General features: G+C 40.4%; 1 protein-coding gene across 3 annotated transcripts in view; it reads left to right on the top strand.

Annotated features, from left to right (window-relative positions):
- Window positions 1-18,244, top strand: part of MAST4 (microtubule associated serine/threonine kinase family member 4) — a 268,657-nt gene that overhangs the window by 48,056 nt on the left and 202,357 nt on the right. The gene's annotated exons all lie outside the window — the stretch shown is intronic.

Consider the following 18,244-nt stretch of genomic DNA (forward strand, 5'->3'; position numbering starts at 1 on the left):
TCTGTATTGCTTAGTTACTGCTTTTTCAGTGTCTGTGATCTCACTGATGTAGCAAGAGCACCTTTTTAATGACTTTGTTCTGGATGCCTAGCTCAGAGAGAAAGGAAATGCTCACTGGCTGCTCACAGCTGGGCAGGTCCTCTGAGAATCACAGCCTCTTTTGAAAGTGCTGCGTGATTTTTCTATAACCCTTTATATAAACATTGTAAACCGGCATTCCATCACAAAAGTATTGAGTTCTGTGGGTTTCTTTTTCCTATTTTCTTTTATAGCATGATGAACAGGTTGTGCATTAGAGTTCAGTGTAATGGGGCTGTAGTTACCTTGTCTATTCTACAGATCTCTGAAGAAATCTAGTACTTTTGGCAGGCTATATTAACAGGAAATACATCTGGCATAAAAATATTAATTCTGTAGGAAAAGGATGAATACCTGGAAGGCAGTGGACATTTGGGGGGCCAAATCAGCATTTGCTAGCCAGGCTTCCTGTACTAGTTAGAGTTCATGCCTCTGGTAGTCATTTGCCTTACAGTCCTTTAACTTCACAATTTCAGATTGGGATTGGAGAAGAAAACTAGCAATGTTCTTGCATTCTTGTTCAGTTTGTTAAGTATATACAATTAAAGTACAGGTTGTCATGGATACAAAAATATCTCTGCATAAATGTGAAGGCTTTGAAATACTGTAGCAGATACTTCCATATTAGTTGCCATCAGTTCCGTAACTAATTCTGATGTACCCACAAAAATTTATGTTGGTAGGTGAGATCAAGCTACTTTGAGATATGGGTGGAGTTTGCAAATGACATAGTAAAGTCCAACGGAACCCTAGAAATCTAATATTTGTGCTAGTGATGTCCACTAGATGGCACAAAAGCCAAGGGTGTACTAAACACCATATATCATCTAACTGTTCTATCATTTGATTTCTCATCTGTTATACTTAAACTGCAGTGCCAGTTAAGCTACAGCAACTGTACAAATGCAACAGCTGTTATTTCAAAATACAGGAAATCTTTGGCTATGCTAAATTATAGTCCTATTTTAGCTGAGCTGAAGCATCTCCACACAAACTTGCACACAAATATTTATATTTCACTGATGAATTAAAACACATATTAGCAAACTGCGTATTGTGGAATAGGAATAAGAATAAACAGGGTTGTTAATTTAGTACATGCCTCTGTCCATTTTTACTGTCTGTATTTGAATAGTCAGAATTGTGAAATACAATCATCAGGGTTTTTGATGGTGTAAATTATAAGATTTAGGTACCCTTTAGAATGACTACAGGAAGGCATTATGATACCAACAGACTCACAGGAAACAGCAGGAGTCCCAAGCTGCTCAGAGATTATAGACTTAACTGCCCCATCATCCAAGAATGAATGTTTGGTAGAAGGCAGAGTGAAATCTAATGTTAAGGTAAGGATAGGCAACTTGTGGCCTTCCAGGTGTTTTGGCCTACAGTTCTCTAGATAGTGACAGGTTTTCCACTTTCACAGGGTTCCTCTGATCCTAACCCCCCACCCCGCAATGTTGTCACCCATGGTTGTCATCCATGGTTAAGTGAAACTAGCAACTGAGATAGTGGATACAGGATGCTGTTTTTATGTGCTGTAAAACAATGGTGCATGCTTTGTCTGTCTTAAGGAGTTTTGGTCAAATACAAATCAATGTTCCATTTATAACTTTTATGTGGAAAGAGTGCAACTTATTATCACCAATTAAAGAAGGTTCTTGAAAACTTTGACTTCAGTGTGGACTTTTCAGCGCTTGTCACATTGCCCTGATTTTGCTCTGAGTTAAAAAGGCAGTAAAATAAATTGTGGAATCAGTAGATCTCTTGTACATATGTGTACTCCAGCCTATTTGAATGTAGACAAGGTTTGGGGAACGTATGTACACATACAAGTCACAATCTCATTCTTGCTGTGTTTGATTTGTAGGAAATGTAAAAACCAACCTAAGCCCCAAGAAAAGTAGGCAAAATGTATACAGATGGTCATTAGCTATCAATAATCCTTTGAAAGTCAGAAATGGAATGTTGGAAACTAGCTTGTATGAAAACATTTGCAAAATTAATATTAAAGCTGAAATTTAATGGTACTTAGAAAACAAAGTTAAAATATTATATATATCTGGATCCTTAGATATATTCTTAGTGCAGATATACCAAATGTGTTGGCAAGCTGTATTCCATTATATAAGGAAGAATCCTTCCAGTACCAATCCAGTGATTTTCATTGGTATGTTGCTGTTTTTTGTTTTTTGTAAGCCGTCCAGAGACACTGGTATTGGATGACATATAAAAACATTAAATAAATAATTTTTAAATATGCTAATACTCTTTAATTATTATTTGATTATTAGTAATTCCTTTCATGCAAAAGAAAAAGTAAAGTTACACTTCATATATTTGCAAATATTTTGAAGTGCATGTGTAGCTGATGTAAAATACCTTTTTATCTGATTGATGATATGTATGCAAGGAGTTTGTTATATTTACTATGTATATGGGGATGGTTTTGTTAAAACACACAATGTATTGTTTTGTTTCTGAAATGTAAATTTTCCATTCACCAGTTCTTGACTCTTTATTAGATTGTGATAGACAATGCAACAAGATTTGGGCCAGGAAGAAATTCAACCACCTTGCTGACAGAAAAAGATTACAAAGTGCAAGCAATTTGCATGCACTCTGCTGTTTTCAGACTTGAACTGTATATTTTTCAAAGCCCCTATAAATAACTAAGAAGCATTAAATGATAAGGCTAGATCAGGTTGCACAGAAAGATTGATACATACTGAAATTGTTAAATATGTTTGTTTAAAAAAAACCACATTTACAGAAGGCAATGATGGTGGTGGAGAGATGTTTATAATTCATATGATGTGTTTATGTGTCTCTGAATATATTTTTGCTCAGGGGCAGTAACCGCTAATTTTAAGTCATGTGTGGGTCTCAAGATTTTTTCAAATCAGCTTGGTGTCTTCAACAGCATAAATTCAAATAGTACCCATGCACTTTTGTAGAGACTGTATTGCTAGTGATGAAGACTGTGCATGACGTGGCACAAACAATAATGGGATTTTTCCAACTTTTCCAGTCAGGCAGCGAAACTGTATCTTATCAGTACATTGTGGACAGCTTCTTGCAAGCCTAAAGCATTTAGTAATAATGATGGGGGGGAGGGATTGGCAGCATGTCTTATTCCTGATAAGACACAAGTGAAAGATGAAATAAAGGGCTGGAATTTTTATTGCTAGGAAGCACTCAAAAAGAAGAAAAACAAGGCAGAAGAATAACTGGAAGAAGAAAATTACAAAAGTGCGACTTTTAAACTAAGTGTGATTTTTAAGCTAAGTTTTAAACTACCCATATAAAGGCTAATGTATTATAGTAGGTTATGAGGGAAACATAGAAACGCAGAAATAGAGCAAGTCAGAAGGGGTCTCCCAGGCCATCTAGTTTGACCCCTGGCTCCAGCCGGCTCCACGCATGACATGCCTGCCATGTGCATGTCCAGCCTATCCTTGAACACCCTCGCCTATGGGGCTTCAATCACCTCCCATTGAAAGCAAACTTACATTTCCTAGACAGTGTCTAGGAGGCTGTAGGATATTTTGGATTCCCAGATCTGAGGTTGGAGATACATCACTTTGATCTCAAAGCTAGGAAATGGAGTTTTGTCTCCTTCACTCTCTCCCTTCTAGCCATTGTAGGGAAAAATGGTCCCAGCCCCTTTTTGAGGCTGGAGAAAAGACCTCAGGGAGCAGTGAAAGGGAATGTTCTGAGGGCCAGGATGGGAAGGAAAGTGAAGATGCTAGAATATCAACTATACTGAAAAGCTCCAAACAGATAGCCGAAAAATGCTTTAGGGAAGGTGAAGATTACTTTCACTGCTGCTCCTGCAGCAGGATGACTCTGAGTTTGGAGGTTATAGGCATTGCCAGAGAATTGTGCCCTTATTGAAATAGCTTTGAGTTTTGGTAAATATGGCTACTATTACTCCTAAATATTTCAAGCTGTTCTAGTATTACACAGTGCTGTATAATCTGGAAATAACTAGAAAGTCCATCATTTCATTTTTTTTCCCTCAGACTGTTGACATTAGAGGTTCAATTAGACATTGGGGTTGCCTTAATATCTTCTTATCTGTAAACTCTAGTTGACCTGTGTGGTTGACCCATGCCCTTGATGGCTTGTTTCATAAAATGGAGAGGGGACATATAATAGTACTGATTGACCTTCATGATTTCAGAAAAAATATAATAGCAAAAGTGAAAAGTCTCTTCTGTTCAGATATTAAATTTTTTTGCTGCTTCATTGACATAGTTTTTATTAGCAATCTAATAGAAATAGAAAATTGTTCCCAGTCCTCACAGAAATCTCTCTGTTCCAATGAAGCTGTAGAGAGTAGGCTTCTTTCTCCCTCATTGCAGACAGTTTGGATAGATTTATCTGAGTAGGAGAAGCAAGTGGCATGAGGGCTTCGAAATTGCAAGGCTACCTAGTGAAGTTTCTTAAGCAGAGGTGAGAATTGACCTGCTTTGAAATGGGCCAAGGGTTTTCTGGAGCAGAGAAGGAGCAGATGTGAGACACAGTCCTTGACCCAGTAAGTTGGTAATGGGAGAAACAAGTTGCTCGGTTGGAGGGGCTTTGCTGTTCCCTCCATTTTGCCCTCAAACAAGTGTGGATGGTGGAGTCAGAAGCTTTCCTGAAAAAGAGGGACAGAGGGGAAATTTCCAGTTTGAATTCAGCTCTTTACATTTGCAGATGCTTCTTCCTTAGCTTCGGCATAGGGCTGTTTAGAGTTCATATTGTTCTGTAGTCTGTAAGTTTCAGTCAAAGCATTGTTCTTCAGTTAATTGTCTTGAGTTTGAAAACCAGAAGGAAAGAGTAAAGGGATATGCTTATCACAGAAATTTCAGGCTCCTGCAGTTTAGCCAAGACTATCTCCAAGGAACACCTGCCCCTCCCCACATAATCAGGTGGGGGAGCTGCCCATCACCAAGTGAAAAACAGTTATATTTTAGAGCATATTGCTTGAGATCCCCGTACACACGTGGCACCAGCACTGTACTCATGCACACCACATTTGGACAGAAGACAATGTGCTGTAGGTGCAAAACACATGAGAATAATTCTGAGTTCAGGAATTTGTCTTGAGTGCCAGAACTGAACTGAGTTCTCAGGACTTCTAAACAAAAGCTATTCCTGATTCCCCTTTCTTGCCACTTCACTTTTGCAGTGCAGTATAATTTACAGTAGGAGAATGTCCCTTCGTATTGCTAAATAGAGTTGGGAGGCAGAAATCCTTGTTGATGTAGGTTAGCTATGCCCAACCTGGACCAAAACACCAGACTGAATAATCCTAGAATAACCAGTATGGGCTGGGAGATGTGCTTTTCATGAAGGTAACACAGGACTCTTATTATCTTAATTTGTGTTCTGCTAGAACATATGAAACTTTTAAAATTTAAAACTTTTAAAATAATTGAACATTGAATAATGGAACTGGATTTTTAGCTCTGGCATCAGCTCTGGCATTTTAAAGCAGGGTATTCTGTTAATGTCTACTGATAGCTTCTGGGGTGTCTGTAAAATTTCAGAACATACCAGGATTTTAAAATAGTACATTTACACTTTTCTTCAGCAATTGTGCAATGGTAAACATCTAATTCTACCATCTGACAGCTATTAATTTCTGAAAAAATATATTCAAATTCTCATATTTCTCATTTCTTTTTAAATTCAGCAAGCTGACAACATGCACTGTGCTTTGATATTTTCAAACTTAGTTGTATCCTTGAAGTTACTTTCATTATACTTTTGTCTCCTTGTATAAAAAGACCTGATTTCTCCCACCTGCTCAAAAGGCAGAAATATATAGCAGATAGAGATTTTATTTTACAGCTTCCTCAATAGGTATATTATTGTCCAGAGATGTTCTTTTCAGCAGTCTTTTATTTTGTCCTGCGAGTTATTGCCTCCAGCACATAATATATTTATGTATGTGTACTACTTCTCAAAGTGATGCTTTCTGACAGGAAATCAATACTTTTTCATACTAGATTTGATGGTGTGATTGTCATAATCCTCATCGTAGACTTTGCTAATGGCTAAATACTAGCCTGTACTTTTATCTTTCTTTTTGGCCTTTGGTAAGAAATGTACCTTTCACCTCTACTGCAAAAAGTCCCTGAGTGTCACGTGTTTCTTAGATCTCTGCAGATGGTTGGAAATCCTGGCAAGGTTAAGGTGATGGTGTTAACCTATAAAGCTCTTTATGGCTTGGGGCTGCAGTATCTACAGCATCACCACTTCACATAGATGATCATCTGAGACTTTGTTCCCAATGCCCCACAAACTGAGATTTGGTGGGTAGTTACTCATGAGTAGGTATTTTCTGTGGTGGTCCTCTGATTGTGGAATGTCTTCCCTAAAACGGGTGGCTAAGTATGTCCTCTGTTGGGTTTTTGTTACCAAGCAAAACTCATTTCGTTATTCAAGGTCTTTTAGAAGAATTTAAACTACTGTTCGTATTATTGGTAATACAATTAATACTGTGCTTACATCTTTTAGCTGTTTGAACATTACCTCCTAAAATTATTCTGAATTATTGTTGCTACTTTAATTTTTTTAAAAAAAGGTCTTGTATGTGTTATTATATTTTATCATTGCTTCATTGTATTTAGTGCTTTGAAAGCTCGGCTAATGAGAGACTAATACATTGAAATAATGATGGTAGTAATCAGTGCTTTTTTTGTAAGAAAAAGGGTGCCGGAACTCATGAATTTATTAACCTTTTGCACATAGTCACTGTACACACACCCACACACATCACTTGTGTAAAAGTGTTAAAAAGTGACTATTAAAAACATAACAGTCACTGCCTGCAGTAAGCACTCAGCGTGTGGCCACAGGACCAGTCACAAGCCAAGCAGCGCCACAAGCCGAGCAGCGCCACCACAACCAGTGCAGACGAAGTGCGCACGCATGGGATTCGACACACAAGCAGCCTGCATGCACCGTTTTAATGATTTTGCTGCCGACCTGCTACACTTGACAGGGTGATTCAAATCCATGTGGACCAAACATCAAATTTTCAAAAGTTACTTTTAAAACTTGGAAAATCTGTCGAAAAAATGTGCCAGAACTCTGTTCCGGTGTGTTCTATGACAATAAAAGCACTGGTAGTAATATATTGGAATCAAGTACCTCAGATATCAATAGTTGCTATAGAGAGATGGGAGCTTCTTAATGATACTTTTGGCAGGCCCATGGAAGGTAGATATTAACATGTCCAGTTTTTCCAGTTGTACAAATTTCCCTTCTGTTCTTAGGGAGTGTTTCACAAGGTAATACTCAATGAGGGATTATCCTCAGGGATTGGGTGGGAGAGTCCAGCCACAAAAAGCTCCCAGATGGCCTCTCCTCTAGTACAGTCCCTATCTCCCCAGAACATACTGGTCAAAATGGACAGTAGTATGGCCAAAACCTACATCAACAAGCAAGGCAGAACCTGCTCAAGATATTTGAGAGGGAAGCCATGAAACTGTTGTTCTGGGAACAGATACACCTCCAATCCTTCAGAGCTGAGCATCAGAGAGGACTCCTGATCATCCAAGCCAATTGGCTCAGCAGGACCTCCCTGGGCTGAGAAGAGTGGTCCCTCCATCTCAGCAGTTCAGTGTTCCCTGCCTCAACTTCTTTGCTGCACAGAAATGTGAAACTCCAGAACTATGATCCATGATTAGCAATGGGAGGAGAGCTAAGAGATGCTGAAGGTGGTTCCAGAAGGGGGTTCCAGGGCCTTCTCTGTGATTTCCCATTCCTCTCTCTCATTCCAAGGGTGCTCAGAAAGATAAAAAACTAGTGTGTCCAGGTGATCCTTGTTCCCAAACTGGCCAGAAAGACACTGCTATGCCAAACTGGTAAAGTTGTTGGTATCCAACGCAGTTGCCCCCCTGCCATACCTGGTCCTTCTCAGTTAGGGTCCCATCTGGCACCAAGGTTTGAAACTAACTGAATAGAGGCTGAGTAGAATTCTTGAACAAATAGGGCTACTCCAGTCAAGTGATACCAAGTTTCTTATCCTCTAGGAAAGACAGAGTCTACTCTATATGACAGGACTTTCTGAAATGGGTCGAAGACTGAGGCAGAGACCCAATGGTCTTGGATTATCCTACAGTTCCTCCAGGACCAATATCCTCTAGTCCACACCCAGTACCTTCAAGAGACAGGTAGCCACCCTATGTTCCATTCTGGGGGACAAATGGAGCCCTCTAGACTCTCACCCACACATTAAGAGGTTCCTGAGGGCAGCTGTCCTAATCAGTTCACTTCCAGACCATAGTTTCCCCATCTGGAGCTTGAATACAGTGCTCTGAGCACTTACTAAGGCTTTGTTCTTACCTTTGGGGAGGGGTGCATTCTCAAGGTTTTGACTCGCAAAACAATATTCCTAGTCACTATTGCCTCAGCTAGAAGGGTCTCAGAAATTGAGACCTCTGAGACCTCTTCTTTCATAGGGACCTGTGTGTCTTTCATAAAGACAAGGTGGCCCTTATTTTCCAAGGTTAATTTGGCTTTCCACAAGTCCCAGGAGCTCACAATCCCATCCTTCTGCCCACAGCTGCCTTCTCCTAAAGAAAAAGAATGGCACTCACTGGATGCTGGGTACACAGTGAAATTCTTTCTAGATAGCACTAGGTCTCTGAGACAACATAGCACTGTGTTCAATTCATTTAGGTTTTCCTTCCTGGGAAAGAAAGTATCTGCTGCCTCCTTAGCCAGATGGCTACATGAATGTATTGGCTTGGCTTACACTTCCAGCGGTGTGCCAGCTCCTGGTACATTTGGTCAGGGGCATGGCTACCTTAGTGGCCATTTGGGGGAAGGTGCACATAGATGAGATCTTCAGGGCAGCTGCTTGGTGCCCAATGTATACTTTCTCCATATGTTACAAGTAGACTGCCTAGCCTCTGCAGAAGGTGCTTTTGGCAGGTGTGTTCTGCAGAATGTGCTTTCGTCTTGTAGGAGGCCAGCTGGAGGGTTCTGTTGGCCCACCCAGGGATGCACAGCTTTGTCACATCCCCAAAGTTAGCTGGCCTTGGGGAAGAAATGGAAATTATTTACTGGTGAATTTTTGTTCTCCATGAGTGAAGGTGCCCAGCTAGACCCACCCTTGGGGCTGGCCTCCTTCACAGTAGTTGTCAGGTAGGTAGGGTTCTTCCATTCTCCACAGGTCAGTTGACTCTCAAGTGTGACCTGGCAGTGCAACTGAAGCAGCAAGACAACTCCCTCACCAAAACCAATGCATTGGAAGCATCAACTGGTCCTGCCTCCTTCAGGAAATTCAGCAAAGTCTGCCTTCTTGGCTCAGGAGGCAGGGCTTTCTCACAACTAGCTGACTGTGTTCACTCATGGAAAACAGAAATTCACTTGTGAGTAAAGAATTTCCATATCCTTTAGTCAATTTCTGTAGACTGAACTGGTTCTATATAGTGCAAGGAATCAATATATTAAAAATTACTCAAAGTTTGATGCTAAAAATTAATCAAAGTATACACCTGGACCTAACAGACAATGGCTTATGCACCACAACAGAGACAGTACTTCTAATAGTGCCCAATAATAGTTTTTCAAAAATGTAGGAAGAAAACTAGAGTATAAAGCATGTAGTCTTAGATTTCTATCTAAGTTTCAACTATCAGGTCATATAGTATGACCTGATATAATTGAAACTTAGTGGGATGACTTCCATGACTGGAATTTCACAATTGAAGGATATAACCTGTTCAAGGAGAACAGAAAGGGAGGCAGAGTCACTCTGTATGTTAAAGATACATATCTCTACACAGAAATAAAGGAGGATGAGCTTAGTAGCTCATTAATTCAGATGAGCCTAGAAGCACCTGGATTAATATAAATGGACCGAGGACTAAAAGGAGTCTATTACTGACCACCAGTCAAGGAGAAAACACAGATGAAATTTTTGAAAAGTAAATTGCAAGTATTTCAAGGAGGCATGATGTCATTGTTGTGGGGAAATTCAGGTAGCATGGAATGGTAGGGGGAGCAGCAGGAAGGCTAAATCTAGGAATGAACTGAAGTTAGTGAGGGATGGTAAGTGCAACAAAAAGTCTACTTTGGATATGTCCATAGTAAAAGGCAGAGTAAAGAAATGGGTGTTTAATTACTCAATGTGAATGGCAAAATGATAACAGATAACAAAAAAAAGGCAGACGTGCTTAATTCCTACTTCACCTCAGTCTTCTTCCAAAAGAAGACCTTCTTCAAGAAGGGGAAGTACTATCTGAAGGAGCAGAATGGCAGCTCAAGATTGATAGGCAAATGATCAAGGATCACCTAATTGAGTGGACTGAGTTCAAATCTCTAGGGCCCAATGAACAGCATCCTGGAGTCATAAAAAACTCTCATAATGACTGTTGATTATCTTTGAGAAATTATGGAGGACAGGGGAAGTTCCAGATGACTAGAGAAGGACTAATGTTGTTCCTATCTTCAAGAATAAAAGAAGAACCTGGAAACTATAGACGAGTCAGTCTGCTGTCAATCCGTGGGAAAATTCTGGAGCAGATTATAAAACAGTTACTTTGCAAACACCTTGAAAATAATACAATGATTACTAGAAGCCAACATGGATTGCTGAAGAACAAATCCTGCCAAACTAATTTGATTTCATTTTTTGGTTGGTTAGTCTCCCTGATGGACTGTGGGACTGCTGTGGACATAATCTATCTTGACTTTAGCAAGCTTTTGACAAAGTGCCTCATGATATCCTGATTAGCAAACTAGCTAAAAAGTTGGCTACAGAATCAATGGTACCTTCTCAAACTGGGGGAGGTAACAAGTGGGGTACCACAGGGTTCAGTCCTGAGCCAAGTGCTCTTTAATACATTTATTAAGGATTTGAATGGGGAAGTGCAGGGAATGATTGTCAGATTTGCAAATAACATAAAACTGGGTGGGCTAGTTACTTCCAGATCCCTGGAAGACAGAAACAAGATTCAGAGTAATCTTGATAGGTTGGGTTGAAAAGAACAGAATGAATTTCTATAGGGACAAATGACAAGTTCTATACCTAGAGTGAAAAAAAACCCAATTGCATAGTTGCAAGGTGGAGGATACTTGGCTCAACAATACTGGAAGTGAGAATGATCTTGGAGTTGTTATAGATCACAAACTGATACGAGTCAACAATGTGATGTGGCTGCAAGAAGGACAAATGCTATTTCAGACTGCATTAATAGAAGTATCACTTCTAAACCATGTGAAACACTAGTTCTTCTTTTGTCAGCTTGGATTAGGCCTCATCTGGAGTAGTGCATCCCATTCTGGACACCACAGTTTAAGAAAGATGCATACAAGCTGGAAGGTGTTCAGGGGAGGGCAGCAAAGGATGATCTGGGAACTAGAAAAAAAGCCCTGTGAAGAGAGAAAGAGAGAGAAAGAACTGTACATGTTTAGCCTTCAGAAGAATGAGGGGAGATATGAGAGCCTCTACCAGTACTTGAAAGGCTGTCAAGAAGAGCAAAGCCAGGATCTTTTCTTGATCATCCCAGAGTGCAGGAATATTGTGTTCAAGTTACAAAAAGCCAGGTTCCAGCAGAACATCAGGAAAAACCTCACAAATTGCATCCTGGTCATTACATGGTGGCTGAAACAAACATCTGGGGAAAAAAAATCATTTTTATATAAAATTTCAGTTAGCATCTTGTTTGTCCTAGTACTAGCTGCCTTAAGTGTAACTTTTAATGAAAATGGAAAAGATCAAATTGTTAAATAGAAGTACTATCTAATAGGGGTATTTCTAGCACCCCAAATTCAGAGGATTATGGGCCTGCTATGAAGAACAAGAGAAAAATGAATATGAAGGTTTTCTCTGTGCTCCTTCTGCTCTTCAAAGCAACCGAATGGTCAGTCTTCAAAACTGTGGCACCTCAAAATGGGAGGAAAGGAGACTGAGATGGTTCCAGAATATGTTATATCTTGGCTGTGTAGATCTCCACTGTTTCTTGTAACACCCCATAATCCTGTTCTCTGAGATTCCTGTTGGCATGGAATGCCATTTGATGTGTTTTTTTTCAATGTTGGTTGTATGGAGGAAAGCAAAGATCTGTAGTCAGAGCTTTTTTCTGACCTTGGATCTAGGAATCGAAATATTCTATATGTCATTGATGGCAAACCTTTTAGAGACAGAGTGCCCAAAGTGCAACCCAAAACCCACTTACTTATTGCAAAGTGCCAACACTGCAATAAAACCTGAATACTGAGGTTTTAGTTTAGAAAAAACAACTCATACATTAACATCTTTTGTCTTAAAAACACGATAACAGAGCTTTTTATTGAAAGGAAAAGGCTTGCATTTGGTGTGCTTTTGCACAATTAATGTGATCTTTGCTGTTGTATGCATGCTGATAATTTGTCAAACCTTGGGTCAAATATGCCAGGGGGACAGAGCAACATTAAAAGAATCTCAATTCTCTTAATTAGAACATCTCTTTGTTAAATCTTAGATATTAAATTTCAGTTTTTCATAAGAAAACTGAAAGATAAATCTTGTGTTAATAAAAGCGAATGTATTAAAACTCACAGCTAGTCCAAGCACACACACACACACACACACACACACACACACACACACATATATATATCCTTGTCAGCGCACTGACCAGCCATGCGAAAGCTTGGATGAGTTGTGACTAATGAGTCACGGCTTGTGATGTCATTGTCTGGTGCTGCTACTCCTTTCTGTGCATGCACATGGCTGCTATGTGCGCTGTTATCCGATGCTCGGATGCTGGGACGATGCTGAGATGACTTGCCTCACGTGCCGACAGAGAGGGTTCTGTGTGCCCATGGAGGCACGCGTGCCATAGGTTCGCCATCACTGCTATATGCCATAGCATTGTTCTGTAAATCTCTCTTTCTGACTCTTTCTCACATGGTAGTGCATTCAAACTGACTATGTCGCTGGAATAAAACACCCTTTTTCTTCCCGGAGACTAGGTGGAGGACACAGGTTGCCTTCAGATAGGTGGCTCTGAGTGCTAATAATGATTTCTCTTCCACTATAAACTACAAGTCAAATTGTGATTTTACAGTATCAGAGATATGGTACTACATGTTCTGCCCACACCAGTAGTCATGATTCTCTAAAACATAGGACATATTCACTAAAACCTTTGTTCTCGGTGTGCCATTTTATCACATCATTTATTATTTGTATCTATCCTTTAATTAAAGGAATGCAGGTGGTGCAGTGGTTTAAACTGCTGTGCTGCTGGGCTGGTTGATCGAAAGGTCGCCAGTTCAAATCTGCACAATGGGGTGAGTTCCTGTTGCTCCGTCCCAGCTCCTGCCAGCCTTGCAGTTCGAAAGCATGCAAATGCAAGTAGATGAAAAGGTACCACTTCGGTGGGCAGGTAACAGCATTCCATGCACTTCAGTGTTTAGTTATGCTGGCCACATGACCTCAGAGACTGTCTGCAGACAAACGCTGGCTCCCCCGGCTAGGAAACGGAGATTAGCACTGCCCCCTAGAGTCAGACATGACGGGACTTAACGTCAAGAGGAAACCTTTACCTTTATCATTTAATTAGTACTAACATGCTTTTCTGGTTATACAATATAATATTCATGGAATAGCACTTAAATGAAAGAGTCTTACATTGCTAAAAAATACTTTCTGGTCGGGATTTTAGCAATGTGATTAATAGCAGTGATTGGCAGTGATCAGAAAAGTTTTCAAATAAGAAATTGCATTTTAGCACTGTAGCACTTTCATGTAAGTGGAATTGCACTAATAATTGTATTTATTTTTAAATTATACTAAGGAATGCATTTTACTACTGTTTAACTGAGGAAATAATAATAATAATAATTAGGGTGATAAAAATGATAAAGCAACATCCACTGCAAGCATTATAGTGAATGTGCGCTGAATTGTGCTAGGTCACTGCTCATGTAAAAATCATAAGAGAATAGTAACTCTGGGAGCACTTACACTTAGGAAGGTTGTAGTATTCTTCCATTTTTCTGAAGGAGGACAGATTTTCCGTGGTCTGAGGAAAAAATAGAAAAACAGGGAAGGTAGATGCTGGCTGTTGGGTGAAGTTTTTGTACTGATGCCCCATGAAGAGTGAATTAACAAAGCATAGTAATTTCAGAATGAATAACTGAGGAAATATCATCAATCTGAAGAGCCATGCAGTCCTATGGATCCTAGGAAGGCATCAAAGGGACCATAGGATGTGCAGATTCAACTCTCCAGCAGAAGACCATAGACACAACTGTGACCTGTGATGGGGGAGAATCCAAGTGAGAAATTTCTCCCAGCTGCCATGGAAGAGGATTGGGGAGTAAGGAAAGTGGGTGTGACTTTGGGGAGCAAGAGAAGAGCTGCAGATCCACTTGAACCACAAGGCTCTCTATCACTCATCGCACTTGCCTTCAGCAAGCTAAGTGTCAGTTAAATGGGCTGACACACCCGTCCAACTTAAAATTATTTTCAAGATAGAATTGTTCCATTGTTTCGCATCACCCCCTGCCTGGCTTTTGTCAGCAGAACCTTATATGACTGGAAAGTTTTGATTTTGGAGGCTTCCACACAGAAAGTATCAGATAGGATTGTTCTTTCTTTTAATCAGTGTGTTTCCCAATGATTACACCAGCTCATACACTTTCATATAAAACTTAAGGTTATGGCACACAGTCTTTCATTCGTAGAGCTTGCAAGGAGAAACATACATTTATATATGACCATTTTATTTTCATACTGGAAATTGATAGCAAAAATGATAGAGCCCTATATGAATATGACCATACTTTGGGATAAATTTGTAGAGCCCACAATTTTGTATATCCGCTAAAACATACCTTAAATCATGGGTTCTCAAATTACAGCCCGCGGGCCGGATACAGCCCACCATGCTCATTCATCCGGCCTGCCTCAAAGCTTTTGAACGCACGTGGAGTCCAAAAGCTCTGAGCTGGTGCAGGAATTCTCTGAAACTGAGCAGAACCGGTGCATGTGCCAAATTGTAACAGCTCAACTGTGCATGTGCCAGCTCTTCCCCGCTCTATTGCATGCATGTACAGAGTGGGAATACAGAGTGGGAAACAGAAGAGAGGAGGGCGGAAGAGAGAGACAAAGACGCTAAAAAAGAATTGAAAGTAAGAAAAATATAACTTTTAAAATCCATTTTTAAGTATGTGAGCCACGTCCCTGGACTGCGGGCCAAGCCATGGATGCCTTGCCGAGCCCAGGGTCAGCTGCTCAGCAGCAGCAGCAGCTTGCCCAGACAAGGCCTCGGAAGAGGTGTGGAAGCCGCGGCCTTTTCTGGGCAAGCCGCTGCCATCAAGTGGCCACCATGCTTCTTCCCCCCGTGGCGGGGAGAGGTGGGAGGTGCCCTGCTCGGCCAGCCATGGCCCCATCCCTCCCCTTGGAAAGGAGCCCTTACCTTGGAGCTGCCCCATGCTCGCCTCTCTGGGCTCCCACTCCCTCAGAACCGGGGTGGCGGCGAGGACTATAATTTCCATCATGCCCAACCAGCTGGTGCTAATGGAAGTTGTAATCCTGCTCATCTGGACTGTACCAGTTTTGGCAAGGTTGCACTTAAAATATGGTAGTTATTATCTCTGCATCCAAATATTATTATTATTATTATTATTATTATTATTATTATTATTATTATTATTATTGGAGCCATTGTGTATTGTGGGAGCTGTTCTTGCTTCAGATACCAAGAGTGGCATTAATAGTGCTTATCCTTAGTATTTTTGCTTCATTCTTTGTAAATGCCAGTTGCAGTCATCAGCTGCATTATGAAAAATACTATATTTAGTGCCTTGGTTGTGTTGTATGTATGTCCCTTGAATATGGACATGCTCTTGCCCCCTCATCTTGGGCTTCTGCTGCAGTCCGGGGAAGTGGAGCAAACATTTTTTAATTTTAATTAATTTTTAAATTAATTTTAATTTTAATTTATTTTTAATGTGCAGTGTGCATAGGAATTCGTTCATATTTTTTTCAAACTATATTCCACCCCCTCAACTCTGAGGGACAGTGAACTGGTCCCCTGTTAAAAAGTTTGAGGACCCCTGTCTTAAATGGTCTAGCTCAGGGGTCTCAGACTCAACTTACCTGGGGGCAGTCTGGGTGAGGCTGGGCCGCATCAAGGTTTCCACCACTGCGGTGGTGGTGGGCTGCTCATCCCGCCGCCGGCCCGGGCGCCGCCGGTGCTTTGAAGGCCTCAGGGCCCCTCCCCCATGCCCCGCCTGTCCCGGCAATTGGCCCGCGGGCCGCAAGTTTGAGACCCCTGGTCTGGCTAAAAGGTGATACCTAAACAGGTATTGCTGAAAATTGTGTTAGCCAAAGAGTCCAACTGTCCAACTGAAAGCATTAGTGGTTTAGAATTTCTTCTCCAACCAGGCTACCTCCAGACATTTTGGACTACAATTCAATCATTGATCATACTCTCTGGGACTGATGGAAGTTACAGTTCAAAGCATCTGGAGAGACCCAAGTTAGGAAAGCATTCATAACCTTTACTACTTGGAGACAAACATTGAAAGGTAAATGAAACAAAAATATATTCATATATTATTCATCATCACTTAACATAAGAATGACTTTCCCTTTTTTTTGGAGAATTTTCTGATTATATACGAAGTATGGGTATTTGATGGTTTGAATATGTTTAGGTATAGCCCAGATGGTAAGTGCACTTGTTTCCTCCCTGTACTGAAATGGTAGTTCCACATTTTTTTTTCACCTGCTACCCTGATAGTCTTATTCTACCATTTTGTATATGATTGTTGTTAGTCATGAAGTCGGGTCCGACCCATTGTGACCCCATGGACAACATTCCTCCAGGCCTTCCTGTCCTTCACCATCCCCCGGAGTCCACTTAGGCTCACGCTGACTGCTTCAGTGACTCCATCTAACCACCTCATCCTCTGCCGCCCCCTTCTTCTTTTGCTGTCAATTTGTCTATGGATCAGGAATCTAATTTTGATTACGGGGGAGTTCTCATAGTTGTCTGATAATGCCTTTAGCTGTACCTAGAACTGATTTGGGGGGTGGATATGGGAGACTGCATGGGCAAGGAGGGGAACTCCAAAGCAAATTACAAATGTTCTGCCTGAAATAGGTTTAGGGAAGGTAGAATGTGATGTGGTTCTTAAATCATATCAAAAGAGTTATTTTTGTGGCAGGTCATTAGTATATTTGAAGGGATTTTTCTTAGAAGAGATTTAAATAAGTGTTCACTTGAGCTTGTCCTGTAAACCTAGAAAGATGCAGGGCCCATTTTTGAAGCATAAAATGCAATTGATTTAGTTGGTGGATAGACTCTTAAATCCCTAAGCAATTTTTAATGACACAGTCTAATCAATTGATATCAAGCCTAATAGTCTGATGACAGCTACAAAAAAAATCAATAATTGGGATAACCTCAGCTGTACTGATAAGGCAAATCAAATAGCTTTCTCTTTTCCTTTTGAAATTTGTTTGTCCAGAAATCATGAATGCAGATGCAGCTATGGTTGGGGAGTGAGTTGGTTCACATTTTCCTCCTTTGACATCTTGTCCCCAATGTCTTCTCTATTGAAATACGGAAATTGGAAAGCAGTAGAAGATAATTTCTTTATAATCTGATGTTGTGACATGCTATTGCTGTGGCAATATGCAAGCAATAATAACTTAATATTCATCTCCTTGCTATCTTGAACTGGAATAAAATGAAAATGATCAGAGTAAACAAGTGGAAACAGAGTGTGAAATTATGCATCATGGGGGAAATAGTATTTCTGCCTATTATATCTCCTGAGCAAAGGTTAACTATTTACTAACTGTATTTTATTGGATGTTAATATTTTGGATATTAATACTTTAAATGCTTCAATATCTATAGGCAAACAATACTTTGTGGGAAGTGAGACAAATTTGCATTCAGGTTGCTGGAATAAATGCTTGTGGTGCCTTGAAAACTGCCGGCACAGCTCTCATGTTCGGCATTTTGTTTTCTTTGATGTCATTGAAACGATGAGAGCAGACTTCGTTGTATTGCTTGAGTGACCAGCTATGCTTCAGTTTTTCACAATTACTGTTGGCTTCTGCCTTCACTTTAGATGTCACTGCTGATTAACTCAGACATCTTGACCTTACAGCTTCCTCTCAAAGGCTTGACCTCTAGTCCATGCTAAAAAC

This window comes from Varanus komodoensis, unplaced genomic scaffold (assembly GCF_004798865.1).
Source record: "Varanus komodoensis strain SLA01 unplaced genomic scaffold, ASM479886v1 scaffold5, whole genome shotgun sequence".
Lineage (NCBI taxonomy): Eukaryota > Metazoa > Chordata > Lepidosauria > Squamata > Varanidae > Varanus > Varanus komodoensis.